This window comes from Ambystoma mexicanum, chromosome 12, assembly GCF_040938575.1.
Source record: "Ambystoma mexicanum isolate Mex_15411 chromosome 12, UKY_AmexF1_1, whole genome shotgun sequence".
Lineage (NCBI taxonomy): Eukaryota > Metazoa > Chordata > Amphibia > Caudata > Ambystomatidae > Ambystoma > Ambystoma mexicanum.
Genome location: NC_090936.1, coordinates 416525403 through 416540852, shown reverse-complemented (window position 1 = coordinate 416540852; position 15450 = coordinate 416525403). Strand labels below are relative to the sequence as shown.

The 15450-nt window shown below is 49.3% G+C and overlaps 1 protein-coding gene across 3 annotated transcripts in view; it reads right to left on the bottom strand.

Annotated features, from left to right (window-relative positions):
• LOC138513586 (uncharacterized) overlaps positions 1-15450 on the bottom strand; it is a 378986-nt gene that overhangs the window by 87425 nt on the left and 276111 nt on the right. The gene's annotated exons all lie outside the window — the stretch shown is intronic.

Below are 15450 nucleotides of genomic sequence, written 5' to 3'. Positions count from 1 at the left end.
ACCTCATGGTCAGAGAAAGGGTCTGTAGGAAACTCTACTTGAAACCGAGACTCCGTTTCTTTCTGTAGTGTTAATTTTCCTATGGATAATGCTACCTGCTGGATCTCCTCGTGACTCCTGCCCGGTCTTTCCTGGTCTTGCTGTGGCGGCTCTCTGGCTCTGGATCTCGACCCTTCTGTAGGTGGCTCCTGCGCCTCCTCTTCACCCGCAAGGACGCTGCTGCTGTATGGGCGTGTGATTCCTTTGCCCGCTGCCTTCTTGCCTTCTACTCCTCCTACCTAGGCAGGCTCTTCCTATCGGCTTGCAGCCCCTTCTCCGATGGAGCCTCATTGTTGTTCCGGCCCAAGATCTCCACACTTCGGAAGGGGAACCCTGCGACTACTCCATATCAACTAGGGCACTTCTGCTGCTCCCGCCTGGACGCCTGCTTCCTGAGCCTTGTGACCCGTTGCCTCTGTGGGTGTGTTCCTTTCACCACATGCAGTCATCTTCTGCTGAGTGAGCGCTTTGTGCATCCTGTATTCTCTCCTACTCAGTCTGTTCTCTTACCCGGCAGGCCTCACCCACCTCCAGTGGACTGCTCCATCCTGCTGACCCTTCTCTGGCTGTCTGGGTTCTTTGGCTCCAGCTGCTTTTGCTCAGATCTCCTCCGGAGGGACCCTCTGGCATCTGCTGCATCAGTGCTCCCTCTCTCCTCCTCTTCAAACGCCCTCACCTCCATTGCAATTTCCTACTTCACTGGTCCTTCTCAGCTTCTAGACACGTTTCTAGTTTGTCCTGGCCTCTGGCGACTTGAAGATTGTCTACTTGGTCCACTGAACTTTCTTTGCCTCTCTCTCCTTGATTTCTGCCCTGCCTCCAGTGGATTCCTGACTGGCACTCCTGTCTGGACACAGACTGCAATCGCCACGGTTCCTGACTTTAAGCATCCGATAACTGACTTTCATTACAGTCTCCCTGCTGTTGTCTCCTCCCTCCTTCATTCCCCCATTCGATCAGCTACCGTGCACGACCATCTACCCCATTGTAGTCATCCTCCTTGCAGCCACCTCTACCATCCTGTCCCCCTTTGTCCTGCACTCCCACTTCAATTCTCCAATTGGACACCTCCTATCCATAACTCATCTACCCATTTGTATCCCCATAGCATCCTCTTTTAACCAACTAAGCCCCTTTGTACTCCTCTCCCCTCCTGGCCTCTACTAATCCTCCCCCTCTCACCTTTTCACTACATCCTCCAAGGCCTCCAGATCTACCTACCTCCTATTGCTTCCTGGTACCCTCCTGATTCAGCATTCCTGCCTCCTTATTGTCTCTTTCTCCATCTTACTACTTCTCTCCACCCTGCTCTACTGATCTGCCATTGCCTTTTACGAGGGCTCTCCCTACTCCAGCCGCTGGCTCTTATCTGAGCCTTGCGATCTGTGACTGATTGCCTCCACCTCCTCTCACTCCCCTTCCTAGCAGTACTCCCTTCACTCCATCGCCACCTCTCCCTCACTATCTCTCTTTGTCACACCTTACTGCAACTTTTATCCTTACCTCCCAATGTCTAACCGACAGCAATTTCTCCCTCCTTGACATGCATATTGCCAGATCTCTCCCTTCGCACCCATCTCACTCCTCGCCCCCTTCCCGCCGTCCCCTCTTTTGCCCCTCCCTCTTCTCCTTGCCCTTCCACTAATCCTCATGTCCATTCCCTTGCTCAATTCCCTCCCCTCTGCTTCTCTTCTCTTCCCTTCCTCACTGCCTTAACCTTATCTACCCCCCAATCCAACCCTCTGGTCTAATTAACATTGCTCTTTGGAATGCCAGATTCCTCAGTAATAAGACTGCAGCTGTTCTTGACGTATTCTTCCGTCTCAACCTTCATTTCCGCTGTCTAACCGAAACCTGGATTCCTCCTCATAACTCAACTGTCCCTGCCTCTCTCACCACTCCTTCCTCCTCCTTCTCCCATGTTTCTCATTCTTCTGGTTGTGGCGGAGGCGTTGGTCTCCTTTTCCAACCTAAATATCTTTCATCTACCTCTTCATTGTCCCTTCCTACCTTCCCTTCCTTTGAATACTTATATAAATCCTATACTTTCCCTCACCCCATTTCCTTCCTCATTATCTATAGACCCCCTGAACCCCTCTCCTCCTTTTACGATGACCTTGACCACCTCCTTTCACTTATCTCTCCATCCCCTTCTCCCCTCACTCTACTTGGCAATTTCAACCTTCATCTTCCCACCTCCCTCATCCCTCACCTCTTCTCTCCATTCTCGACTTATACCTTCTCTCTCCTCTCCCTTCCTCTCCCACTCACTCCTCCGATTCCACTCTTGAGCTCATCTTTAATTAATTCTACTCCTCTTACCCTGTCTCCTCTTTATCCAACTATCTATCTGACCATACTCTGCTTTTCTTCTCCCTTACCCCTTCTCCCTCCTTCCACTCCCTCAGCCCCCCTCATATCTTTTACTCGACGCTACCTCCGTAACTTTAGCCCTTCTCTCTTGCTTGATACCTGCTCGTCCTCTCTCCCACCTTTGTGACGTCTCCTCTCTCCCGGATGATCTTGCCCTCTCCTCCCTGTCTTCCTCTCTCTCTACCAGTCTCAATCAACTTTATCCTCTCATCTTTCCATCCTACCGGTAGGCCTTCCCAACCCTAGCTCTCCCCTCACCTTCTGTCTATGTGTCGTCCCATATGCCGCCTTGAGCGCTGTCGGATCAAATCCCCCACTCTATCTAACCAAACCTCCTACTTTTCCTATCACTCTCTTTATGACTTCTGCCTCAACTCCGCTAAGCGCTCCTACTTCTCCAATCTTCTTCACTCCCAAGCCTCTCACCCTTGTCATATTTTTTAAACCCTTTCTCGTCTCCTCTCTCCCCCTACTCCGGATCTCTGTTCAACATCGCCTCTCTCTCCTTCTGACTTTGCTGAATTATTCTCCTCCAAAATCTTTTCTCTTGGCCAAAAAATTAACTGTTCTCATTCCTATTCCGCCCCCTCTCTCCACCCCCCCTTCGACCTGCATGTCTGAATGTTCTCCAATTTCACCCTCTGATGTCTCTCTCCTCCTAACTAAATCCCACCCGACTGCTGCTCCTTCTGATCCCATCCCAACCCTTCTTATTCCTAAGATTTACCCCCTCTCATTCCCTACCTTACTTCCTTCTTCAATACTTCTCTCCTCTGCCACCTTCCCTTCTGCTTTCAAGCACGCCACTATTATTCATATACTGAAGAAGCCTTCTGCCAATCCCCTCCTTGCTTCCAATTTTCGTCCTCTCTCACTTTTACCTTTTCTTTCTAAAATGTCTTGAAAGATTAGTCTATTAACAGCTCTCGACCTTCGTCACTAATCTCTCTCTCCTTCCCCCCTCCCAATCAGGTTTTCGCCCTAAACACTCCTCTGAGACTTCCCTCACTTATGTTCTCAACTCCCTCCTTACCTCATGCTACGCTAAACAATCCTCTATCCTCATCCTCCTCTCGGCTGCTTTTGATACTGTCGATCACCCCTTACTTCTCAATACTCTTTCCTCCTTTGGTTTCAAAGGATCTGTCCTCAACTGGCTTTCCTCCTACCTTTCCCATTGCTCTTATGCTGTCCCTTGGGGTTGTCGTACCTCCCCTACTCTCCCTCTGGATTACGGTGTTCCCAAGGCTATGTCCTCGGGCCCTTCCTATTCTCTCTTTACAGTTCACTCCTCGCTCCTATTATCTCTTCTTTTGGGATTTCGCATCATTGCTATGCTGACGACACCCAGCTGTTTCTCTCCATTTCTTCCTTCTGCCCTGACTTACACCTAAATCTCTCTTCCTGTTTTACTGCTATTAACTGGATGTCATCTCACTACCTCTCTCAACACTGACAAGACTTAAGTCTTATTCTTTCCTTCTAACACACTTCCTCCTCCCGCTCCCCCTCCTTCTATTCATGTTCCCCCTTCCAATCTTCCCATCTCCATCCATGCTCGCAATGGAACAATTTACTTACCTGTAACTGTTGTTCTCCAGCATGGGTCTGGCATGGATTCACATGCTCATGAATATTCCCCGTCGTCAGGCTGGAAATCCTCGGTAAAGAAAAAATCAGTATCAGTTTAGTTTCTGATCTGTCTTTCTCAGTAGTAACCAATCACTGGTCTCTGGGTCATACTGCCTCCAGCCAATGACTGCCCTCTCCCTAAGCCCCGCCTGTGGCAGCCATCTTCAGATTTGGTAGCACGCAAAGTGGCAGTATGACCAAGTGAAGAGCCGTAGAGGGGCAGGAGGGAGGGATCGCATGTGCATCCATGCCAGACCCATGTGGAGAACAACAGTTACAGGTAAGTAACTTGTTCCTTCTCCAGCATGGGGTCTGGCATGGATTCACATGCTCATGAATATTAGAATACATAGCAGTACACATGCACAACCACGAGAGGTGGCAAGGCTCAACATTAAGCATTACATAAAACTCAACATTAAGCATCTCTTACCTCCCCACTAGGCTCAACTTAAGCGAACAGGGTGCGCAGCACTGCCTGGCCGACTCAGGACTCCTCCCTGGAATCCCGGTCGACACAGTAGAATCTCGTGAAGGTGTGCGTCGACCTCCACGTAGCAGCCCTGCAGATGTCCAGCAGAGGCACACCAGACAAGAACGCCGTAGTAGCAGCGATCGCTCTGGTCGAATGGGCTCTCGGACGGCCGGGCAATGATCGGTTTGCCAACCGTTGGTTGGCCAACCGATGACAATGCATGATGCAGCCGGAGAGCCATCTGGAAATGGAAGCCTTCGAGAGAGCCTTCCCTTGGTTCACATACCCAAAGTTCACAAACAGCTGTGATGTCTTCCGAAAACTCTTCGTTCGGTCCACGTAGAACTTCAGCGCTCTAGCCACATCCAGCGAGTGCAAAGTCCTCTCGGCCGGAGACGAAGGCGACGGGAAGAAAACAGGCAGCACCAAGGGCTCGTTGAGGTGGAAGTCCGACGGCACCTTGGGCATAAACGAGGGGTGCGTCCTCAGCACCACCCTCGTGTTGTGAAAAGTCAAGTATGGAGGCTTGCACGATAGGGCCTGGATCTCTCCCACTCGCTGTGCGGAGGTGATGGCCACAAGAAACGCAGTCTTCCACGACAGGAATTTCAGCGGCGCCGAATGCAGGGGCTCGAATGGCGACCCCATGAGCCTGGTCAGCACCACGTTGAGTTCCCACGCCGGGGCAGGGGCCTTCACCGGCGGGAACGATCGTAACAGTCCCTTCATAAATTCCTTCACCAGGCGATGGGACCACAAGGACGCCCGTCCTGTGGTTCTGGTGTATCGGGAGATCGCAGCCAGATGTATCTTGATGGAGGCGTGAGCCAGTCCAGCCTTGGCCAGTGACAGTAGGTACGGCAGAACTTGAGGGGCCGTAATCCGTAGAGGGTTAATCTTCTGTGCACGGCACCAGACAGAGAACCTCTTCCACTTATGTCCGTAGCACTTGAGAGTTGTGGACGCCCTGGCTTTTGCAAGGGCCTCTCTGCAGTCAGCCGGGATATCGTACCCTCCAAACTCTAGCGCAGCAGGAGCCAGGCCTGCAAGTTCAGCGACTCCGGGTCGTGATGAAGTATGGCGCCTCCTTCTCTGGAGAGAAGATTTGCGTCCGCCGGCAGCTTGAGGGATTTGGGAAAGTTGATGGAGAATCCCAGGTCCGAGAGCAGCTGGACGGTCTTTGCTGTGTGATCCACGGCGAGCTCCCTTGTCCCTGCTCGGATGAGCCAGTCGTCCAGGTAGGGGTAGTCGTGGATCCCCTGCAGGCGCAGCCGCGCCGCCACTGGTGCGAGGCACTTGGTGAACACCCTGGGTGCCGACTTCAAACCGAACGGGTGGGCCTTGAACTGGTAGTGCCGTCCTTGGACCACGAACCTGAGGAACTTTCGGTGACCTTTCAGAATGGGGATGTGGAAATACGCTTCCTCCAAATCCAACGACGACAGGAAATCGCCCTCCTCCAGCTGTCCCAGCACGTGCTGGAGGGTGACCATGCAGAATTTCTGTGCCTTGATGTATTTGTTCAGCCGTCGCAGGTCCAAGATGGGGCGCCATCCTCCTGTCTTCTTTTTTTACTAGGAAGTACCTTGAGTACACTCCGGAGCCCCGGAGCCTCTTCGGGACGAGCTCGATGGCACCTTTTCTGAGCAACGCCCTCACCTCCAAGAGTAGTTGAGGGACGTGATTTTCCTTCCTGACCACGGGTGAAACACGGGGGCACTTTTTTAGAAATTCGAGGGCATGCCCCTGGGCCAGAGCGTCCAGCACCCAACGGTCGGTGGAGATGGACTCCCACACGCTGACGAATTTCGCCGCCGGCCTCCCACTGGGGTGCTTCAGTGGGGGCCCGACCCCGCTGTCGGTTCAATCTTGCTTGGCAGACGCCTTGCCGCCTTGGCCTCCCTGGCGACGACGGCGGGGTCCCTCCGACTTGCCTCGTCCTCTATAGGCTTCCTGTGACGAGGAGCGGGCCGCTTGGCGGTACGTAGAGGAGCCACCGCCAAATCCCTTGGAGGCACTCTGCTTGCCTCCGGCGCTCCGAAAGGACGGCCTCCGTTGCCGGAGGACGCCTAGGGCCCTAGCAGTTTCTGTGTCCGCCTTGATGGCTTGGAGGGACTCATCCACCGTTTTCCCAAACAGGTTGTTCCTGTTGAACGGCATGTCCAGCACCTTGGCTTGCACATCCTGGAGGAAATCCGTCGCCTTGAGCCAACCTCATCGTCTAAGGCAAACGCCGTTGCCTAGCTGGCGGAAACCGGTGTCTGCAATGTCCTTTGCCACCGTAATGGCGTGGTCAGATGCCACTTCGCCTTCTTGCAAGATCTCCAGGGCCTCGGCCCTCTTGTCATCCCTCTCGTCATCCGGTAGGAAGTCCAATAGGGGGGCGATCTTGAACCATAACTCCCTGTCGTAGCGGGCCACGATCGCGAGGGCGTTGGCGGCTTAATTGTTTTTGCCACCTACGAAATAACTGGTCGTCCCATTGCATCCAGCTTCTTCCCTTTGCCGTCCGGCAGGGAAGTTGGCGTTGAGAACGACAACCCTCCCCCCGCTTTCTTCTTGGCCGCCGCTGAGACGACCTAGTCTGGGGTAGGTTATGCCCTAAGGTAGAGGGGCCGCATCGGGGACCCGGTAATTCTTCTCGTACCGATCCTTCTTGGCAGGTGTCGTAGAAGGGTTCTTGAGAAGGGTGAGACCCTCGTCCCAGATGTCAACCAGCAGAGGCATGGCGAGGACTGACTTCCTCCTGGCCTCACGCCGTTGGTAAAGGAAACCTTCCTTCTCCTCGGACCAGAGCTGAAAGAGCTCGGATGCTCTGGTGACCACTGCGTGGAAAGATCCGATCTCATCGGACGGGGAGGCCCGGGCTGGTGATGGGAGCTCCATCCCGTCGTCACCGCCGGTACCCGTCGTGGCCGTGTATGTTCCCGTGTCATCCCCAGGGACGTGGGTAAAGGCCGAGCAGGCCGTGACAGGTGAGAAGGCGGGGCTGGGTGGATCCGTCTTCTCTTGTTCGGGGGGCTTCCCGCCGGGACCGGTTCTGGTTCCTCTGTCGATGGTAAGGGCAATCTCGTCCTTATCTCTGAACATAAGGATTGTATCGCCAACAAAATGGCAGCCGAGTTATCCTGCGGCCCCGGGAGCGACGGCTGACTAGGACCCTTGCCAGTGTCGCCGTCACTTTCATCGTCACCCTCGTCGGGATCCCTTCCGTGGGGAAGGGCCTCCTTGACGCCCTCGTCGAGGCCCTCTAGGACTTCTGCCAACTCTTCCTCGGATGTCGTGTCTGTGTCCACAATGGCCACCACCCCCCCCCCTTTTTCCGCCGGGGTCTTCACGGGGGTCTTTACCGTGGGTCTGAAAGAGGCTTCCCTCCGCGGAGGCAGGGAGACTCTGGGCCCCGAGGTCGTCTCCACTGGTGTAGCCTCCACAGGCTGTGCCAGGGCCGCCGCGACTCCCTCGATAGAGGCCTTGGCCGGGTGAATCGAGGCCTTCACCGCCTTAGGCGCGTTTGAGGCCTTCACCTTGGGGGGAGGGTCACCGCCTCGCTCCCCCTCGGCCGAATCCTTCGAGATCGACCGGGGCCTCTCCAGAGGCTTACCCGGGTTCTCGGATTTCCTCTTCCCCGAACCAGAGCGTTGGCTCGTGGTTGATGGTGCCGGGGAAGGCGCGCCCTGCCTGCCAGCCTAAGAGCCCGACCGCTCGGCGCTCCCGGTGCCCGCGGACTCGCGGTGCTTTGCCTTCTGTTGGGCCACCGTCGCCGGGGCGCCCTCACAGGACTTAGAAGACCGCTCGGACTTCTTCTTCTTCTTCTCACCTGACAGACTCCTTCCTTCCAGCCAGTTGGAGAGACGAAGGTGTCGGTCCCTGATGGTCTGTTCCGACATGTTCCTGCAAAACGCACAGTCCTTCTCCACGTGCGTTTTGTCCTCATGAAGGCAGTAGAGACATTTTGAATGCTCGTCCTCCTTGAACACATTCTGTAGCTGGCATCCAGGGCAGACCCTGAACAGCTTTCCGGGCGTCGAGCTTGCTTTCTCCTGTGCCATGTTCGGGTAGGCCGCAGAAACTTCTGGAATCCTCCAAGAAGCGTAACTCGACAAAATCTTCACCCTTGAGGGGCGTAGAAAAATCCGACACGGTTCCCCGTTAATCGGATGTAGAGACGGTGGCGCTTGAGGCTCTATTTGACCGAAAAATGAGAAATTCTCTTTGAAAAAGCGCGAAAACGCAGCAAAAGCTTGAGAGCTAAGCACGAGGACTCCCAACACTTGAGCGTGCAGTAAAAATCTGAAGATGGCTGCCAGAGGCGGGGCTTAGGGAGACGGCAGTCATTGGCTGGGGGCAGTATGACCCAGAGACCAGTGATTGGTTACTACTGAGAAAGACAGATCAGAAACTAAACTAATACTGATTTTTTCTTTACCGAGGATTCCCAGCCTGACGACGGGGAATATTCATGAGCATGTGAATCCATGCCAGACCCCATGCTGGAGAACTAGGGATTCACTTTGACTCTTCCCTCTCCTTTACCCATCATATTTCCCTCACCTCCCGTGCTTGTCGATACCACCTCTTCAATATCCGTAAAGTTTGCTCTTCTCTCACCTTCCATGCCACCAAACTTTTAATCTCCTCCCTCATCTTTTCTCGCCTTTTCTAAACTTTAGCAACGTCGCATCTAGATAGAAATGTGAATGTTAGCATACACCACACTTAGATGGAATTCTGAACTTTAGCCACGTCACATCTAGATAGAAATGTGAATGTTAGCATACTCAACACTTAGATGAAACTGAATGACGATAAATGCAACACTTGAATGTAATCCTGATCACTAGCCTGCCTCACATCTAGACAGAATATTGCAAATTAACAAGCGCCACACTCCGATGGACTAGTGAATGATAGCAAGCATCACACCTAGACATAATTGCAAGCACAGCAATGCCAACTAAGCAATCCACTAACAATTTCATCCCTCTTCATACACCTCTCAAACTCTAACCAAACACAACCACAAGCCTAAAACACAGCAATCCGCACAAACTTCACTACACTGCAACAACAAACAAACCGCACATAGACTTGCACAACAGCACACGACGACTACCGACTGTAAAAACACCCCAAGCCCAGCCAATGGACCCACCGGGCTGAGGTTGCCAACAGAACATCACTGCTCTCTTGCACTTTTCCAGCTTATTCCCACTAACTCACCCCCCTCTCCCTCTTTCAGAGCCGCTAGAGCACCAGGGGACCACTTTCCGGTGGTGATAGTGCGTGGTACAAATATCCTTTAACATTAACATATTTTCTCGCCTTTTCTATTGTTCTTTACTCTTCTTTGGTCTCCCTACTTCCCATCTTGCCCCCCTCAAGTCCCTTTACCACTCTGCCATCTGCACCCTCTGTTTTCTCACTCCTCAGGACTCCATCTCCAACTCACTCTCTTACCTAGGCTGGCTTCCCTTCCACTCCGAACTTAAATTTCAATTTCTTTGCCTTGTCTTTAAATCTCTTCATGACCTTGCCCCTGCATATCTCTCTCTTCTTCATTCTATACCCCTTCTCGCTCTCTTTGTTCTGCTGATCTCTTCTTACTTTCTGTTCCCCCTCCCCCTTGTGCATCTTCTCGTTTCCGCTCCTTTCAACTTCTTGCCCCCTTACACTGTAACTCCCTACCTACCTCTCTCTCTCTATCCGCTCCATCCCCACCCTTTCCTCCTTCCGCACCTCCTTGAAATCACTCCTTCATTCCCCTCCCTGATAACTTTTTACCTCTTTCCCTCCGTCTTATTTCTCGTCACCTTCCCCTTCACTCCTAAATCTTTCTCTCGTTCTACGGTCTCTCTCTCTTCCTTCCTTCCTGCCTTCCTTACCCACTCCCTCATTTTCTTCATCCTAGTATGTAAATTGTCCCATTTACTGTTTTAGTGGTTTGATTCATACATATTGTTATTTGCTTCTCCTGTTTCATGTTCGATGTATTCTGTTATACTGTAAAGCACTTTGGATTAAAACGCTATATAAATAAAATACCAATACAAATATACCTGTCTTTTCCTTGACATGGTTTCCCTAAATTCCTGTATCAACAATCCCTCTTGGGTAGATGAGTTACCGCAGATGTATTCGATCTACGTATTGGGGTTGTTTCCTGCGTTTTGGTGTGTCATTCAATGCCTATAACACCCTCCTCCTCTCACTCTTCTTTGGAGTCAACGATGCCAACTGTTTTTTCAATTTGTAGTTGAAACAAAAGTTGCATCTCTGAAACAACAGCTGCCAAAATGGTTGTTGTGGGTGTCGTGTGCATTGGCCCTCCCTTGCCTGTATGTTTTACCTTATGTGGGGCTTGTTATTATTATTATTATTACCTGAACTTGTAGAGCGCACGGTCGCCCGGGGGCATCATGGCGCTGGTGAGGAAGCTATCAAACAAGAGGAACAGTAATAGTCAGAGAGTTAGAATAGAGTAGTTTTGAGGGCTTTCCTAAAAGCCAAATGGTTGGAGATAGACTTGAGTGGCAGTGCATGTTTGTCAGTGGAAACCCTGCCTGAAGCCAGTGATAGAGTTTCTTTTTGTTTGTGAGTCGAGACCAATCCTTTGGTGCTCATGCCTCGGCTATCCTCATGTTAGTGTCTGTGTTTATGTTTGTGAGACTTTGGAGCCTCATGGTTTTCAGAGCACTTCTCGCCAACTTCACCTGAGGTCATGCTGTCGGAGCAGGGGATTGACCACAAGGATTTGCAGGCTGGCACTTCCTTTGTAGGCTGTTGGCTTCTTTATAATCACCCCTTGTTTTTAGACCCTTAGGCTTTCTCTCTCGTTTTGCTGTGATTCTGTTAGGAGTTTTGTTCTTCCCGACTTTCCCCCAATGTATCCCCAGGCTGAATTTTCTGGATCCTTTTTCTCATGCCCCTCTTCCTCCTCCATCTCCCCTTCCCAAACTAACAAAACATAAGCATTCCCTAGGCTGGATGAAAGTTCCTATTGACCCCAAAGGCTAGCCGCCTCTGTAATTGATCCAAAAATATATCCTGTCTGGGGTACCCTAAGACTCCCCTGGTGATTCCAACCAGTCCCATAAACACTGGGTTCACCTCGTGGGCCTCGCTCCACTATTTTCTCCCATCTCGTTATCAGCTACTAATTTCACTTCCTGCTGGTGCCAAAGATTTCTTGAATCCTCTACTGTGGTCCGTTACTGTTCGTGCGAGAGCATCTCCTTATTGCCAATGTAGCTCTTCCCCTATGCCATCTCTCATCCCAACTCTCTTGGAGCTCCTCAGGGGGTGTCTTCCTCCTCTCCATATGCGGTGCCTTTTCCCATGGTTTGCTTCCATTTGGTAGAGAGGCGGATGATAGACTGCCATCTGTTTCTTCTCTAATCTGTAGGATATTCAGGCATTCACTGCAGGTGGAGATCTGCCTCTTCTTGACTTCCCACAAGAATAGGAGTCGAAAAGGAAACTCCCATTTGTCTCTAATTTACTTTTGACTTGGAACTCTAACCACTAATATTGTATAATTAAATGGAATTCCTTTTTAGGAAGAAACACCTGTCCCCTTAGATGGTTACCTTTGTAAATCACCCGCTTTCTTATATATAGATTTTCTGGTTTGTCTTGTCCGTGGTATAAGTTCCACTTTTTCATAACCTCATAAGCCGACTCACCACGTGTTCTCCTTCTTTGGAATGCCTCTGCCATCCATAAATGTGTTATTTTAAGTCATCCCTGACAGAAATCAAAATCACTGCTCTTCAAATAAAATAAATACTAGAGACGCACCTGATTATCATCGATAGAAACCATGCTTGGATGTGTGGTGTTTGCAAGCAAAATAAATAGTTTGTTGAGTTGACATTCTCAAGTATACAACTGAACCATAGGGCTAGATAAGAGAGCCATTCTGTGAGGCAGCGGAGGACAGTGGCTGACTAGACATTGATGTATAGTTGAGTATCATGCCTTTAACAGTGAAAGGGATTGTAGGGTCATCAAGAAATAGACCCAAAGGTCCCTATTAAGATTTGAGATAATGGGAAGAAAACAACACATTGTGGAAATCTAAAGGTGACAAAGGAGATGGGGACTCAAGGGTTCAATATAGACTAATTGATGTTAGTTGAAAAAGAAGAACGTGAACTATTCTATTGATTTATCCTTCATGCCCATGCATGTGGTGTGTGCACGGTTTAGTGTGTGGCAAATTGATTCTGTATTATATGTCTATTAGTTCTTACACTGTAAATTGCTAAAGCCATTTTGAATGCTTTTCTAACTAAATGACTAGGCCTTGCCTCGCAATGTATTTACCATGCACAACACAATGCATGCCCAGTCCGAAATTTGTTTGGCTGAGTTAGCAATACAAAGACGTGAACTTTGGACCTACTAGTCTGAACATGAGGGCATTAGACATGTGATTCGTTGTGCGGAACTTTCTCAAAATGTTTCTTCAAGTAATTGCAAATGCTAGGGCTAAGCATATACATAAATAAATGCCTGACGCAGACTTCCCTTTTCTCAAAGGAAGCTTGCTAGCGGTTTCAGGATGCTGAACTTTGCACAGAGCACATGCTATTTTGAACCAGCTGTAGAGAATGAATCGTAAACCTGTGATACATACTGCTGACGCACAATGTATATTTCCATATATAAAATCTTTGACAATTAATATTTGTGCAAACTTAGTATGATAAGCCAAACATGCAATGTCTACAGCTTTGTACATAATGTCTGGAAATTAAGGTATACATATGTCATCATTTTGCACTGACATCAGAGAGCTTACAAAGGGGCTTGTCCATCGTGTCTTTCCCACTTAAGTGATTAAAATGTGGTTTGCAGAAACGCAACTTTTATCTCTGTGTTGGACTCCCATTCCGTTTTTTTCTTTCCAGACAGGGCTCAACCCAAAGTGTATTTGTAACTGTTTACAAGTGCCTGCTGGTCAATGCCGTTCAAAGTAGAGAATTAACCGTGTACTAGCAGGCAGACATTAATGTGATCTATGATGCATGCAAAAGGCACCATCTACCAGTGGTATGGTGGCGGTCTGTATTATGCAGCACGACATGAAGGCAAATTCATAGGTCCATTTAAGGTTGCCCGTCCCTATTTGAACCTAACATTGTATGGAAACTGCTCTCTCAAAGACCTTGCCAATGCAGCTGGATAGTGAATAGGTAATATTTGCTGATATCGTCGTATTACAGGAAGACTCCCCCCCCCCCCCTAGGGTGGAAGAATCAACAGCTATTTCCAGCTAGATCTAAAGGCCTTGCTGAGCATATTTTCTCTTAATTGAGGATGCGAGGAGGAAGTATTTATAAGTGGTGGCTAACAGTGATGCAACGATGTTAGTGAGGTCTGTGAATATCTAGGCTAGAGGGTAATTGGACATGTTGCAAGGAACAACCATGAAAATCTCCTGGTGTGGCAGCATGAGTTGATGTGCTCTCGAATGGCGCTCCTTTATTTCATATTTGGATAGAAGTGGCGGTCTGGAAATGGATTGACACATGGTTTATCTTCAATGGGTCAACCTCTTCTTTTACTGTTTGGCAGACAATGGTGTTTCTATCAGTAATAGAGGGCCAGAGGGAGGTGGGGTGGGGGGAGGAGGGGGCGCTCATGGAAATGTGGAGCAAGTGTTGCTGAGTTTTCTTTGTTTAGAATGGTTATCAGAATAATGCTCGACTGCTGCATCTGCAGGTTATGAAGGTCCCACGTTTCAAGATGTCATTGGGCTGGGGAACAGCTAAATGCAAGGCTGTTTTGACCCCTTCGCTTCAATAAATATCACAGGATACGGCATATTTCAAGACAGCCATAAGCTTATGAGTAAATACATACCCCACTTACATTTCATTATTACAGCCCCATATCAAGATAAATCCTGAGAAATGGTATGGGATGACAATATGAATTACAATGTATACTACGAGCGAGCATAATTCTTGTGGGCTCACTGGTGAATTCCAAAATAGACTATGCCAATACCTTACACCTCTGTCTCCACGGTTATTAGCCAGTGTGACTGCACAGAATGCGAAAGGTTACAGCGCATAATACCATTGGAATGAAAATGCAGTTTACTCTATACCTGCTGTGGTCTTCTCTGGTAGTTCTGAGCCAACGTTTGAAAATGCTGCTAGTTAAAATTCGGGTGTGGGATCCCAAATTCCATCATAAACTTGTGGTGGGATCTGGAAAACAGCTGAATTCTACTAATGTGGCCCCTGTGCACTAGTATTCTTTTTACTATTATAATTGCAGGTAGTCTATTATCCCAAATCCTGCCTGTGGCAAAAATAAAATATACAATTCTAGCAACCGTCGTCTGAAATGAACCCAGCTAGAAATATATTTTTGGGGGAAAAAACAGGTATCCAGACACACTTGAAATTGAAAACATTATTTTGAGGGTTCGTTTGTTGGGTGGGAACTTCTAGTGTGAAGCATGCTGTAATACACCCTTTCTTTCTCCATTTCCTGATCGGGTTGACCTTTAGTTAGAAAGAGATAGATAACTATTTGTTTTTTTTAGCACAAACCCAGTCAATTAGTCTTAAAACACTTGGTTTATACCCAAAGCTATTTTTTAAAGAAAGAAGCACTTGGGCTTCCGTCCACAACCCAGCCCTTTGTAATGCAAATCCAGTACCTGACAAGTGTAAATAAATGTTAAAGGTTTTAAAATAAAGTGTATTTTCACTGCCCTTGAAGTAGCTTGATTGATGGGGATTTTCATTGTGATTGATGGGGATTTTCATTGTACGACTTTCTATGTTCCAAGTAGCCAGATGCGATTGTGATCACAATCGGTGCTGTGAAACTAAACAAATCAAATCAACAGGGAGTCTTGAACTCAGAAGGCCATTGCATTCCCAAATAGGAAACCTTCAAAGCACAAAGTA